Source organism: Myotis davidii, unplaced genomic scaffold, assembly GCF_000327345.1.
Source record: "Myotis davidii unplaced genomic scaffold, ASM32734v1 scaffold1622, whole genome shotgun sequence".
Classification (NCBI taxonomy): Eukaryota; Metazoa; Chordata; class Mammalia; order Chiroptera; family Vespertilionidae; genus Myotis; species Myotis davidii.
Genome location: NW_006293535.1, coordinates 743860 through 744362, shown reverse-complemented (window position 1 = coordinate 744362; position 503 = coordinate 743860). Strand labels below are relative to the sequence as shown.

The 503-nt window shown below is 50.7% G+C and overlaps 1 long non-coding RNA gene across 2 annotated transcripts in view; it reads right to left on the bottom strand.

The window, feature by feature from the left end:
* Nucleotides 1-6: 6 nt before the first annotated feature.
* The window catches only part of LOC107183672, a 4132-nt gene continuing 3635 nt past the window's right edge, over nucleotides 7-503 (bottom strand). For both annotated transcript variants that reach the window (XR_001514463.1, XR_001514462.1), the window contains one exon: nucleotides 7-101. This is a non-coding gene — a long non-coding RNA (uncharacterized LOC107183672). The remainder of the gene's footprint in view (nucleotides 102-503) is intronic.

The following is a 503-nucleotide window of genomic DNA, read 5'->3' as shown; positions in this document are numbered from 1 at the left end:
GGCCCAAGGAGGCCATTTCCTCTATTTCTGGACGCTCGCAGCCTCCTCAGTGGCCAAGTTGTCGGGGTGGAAACTCCTTTTCTTGGTGGTTTTGTTCCACTCTAGACACGGAGACTGTCAATGAGGCCAGTGTTCTTTCTCATGCAAATCCAGCCCCTCTCCCAGGGGCCCTGCCAACCTCCTCTGGCCGAGCTGCACCACCAACCGACCCCGGGGGCTGCTCCCCCCACCCTCACCCTGCAGCCATTTTCTATAAAATGCTGGTCACTATTAGGTTCCTGTGTCCTCCTTCCTCCTCCATAACACACTTATTTCACTGGATTTTAACGGCTCTGCCTGTCTCTCCCAGCAGGATGGAAGTGTCTTTATAGCAGAGGCCTGTGTTACTCTGTCTGGTACTTTTGGACTCTCAACTTTAATCACAGTTGGCACAGGGCAGTCCTTGAAATATTTGGGGAACAGATTAATGTCTCATAGCAATAAGAGAAAAATTAATAGGCATT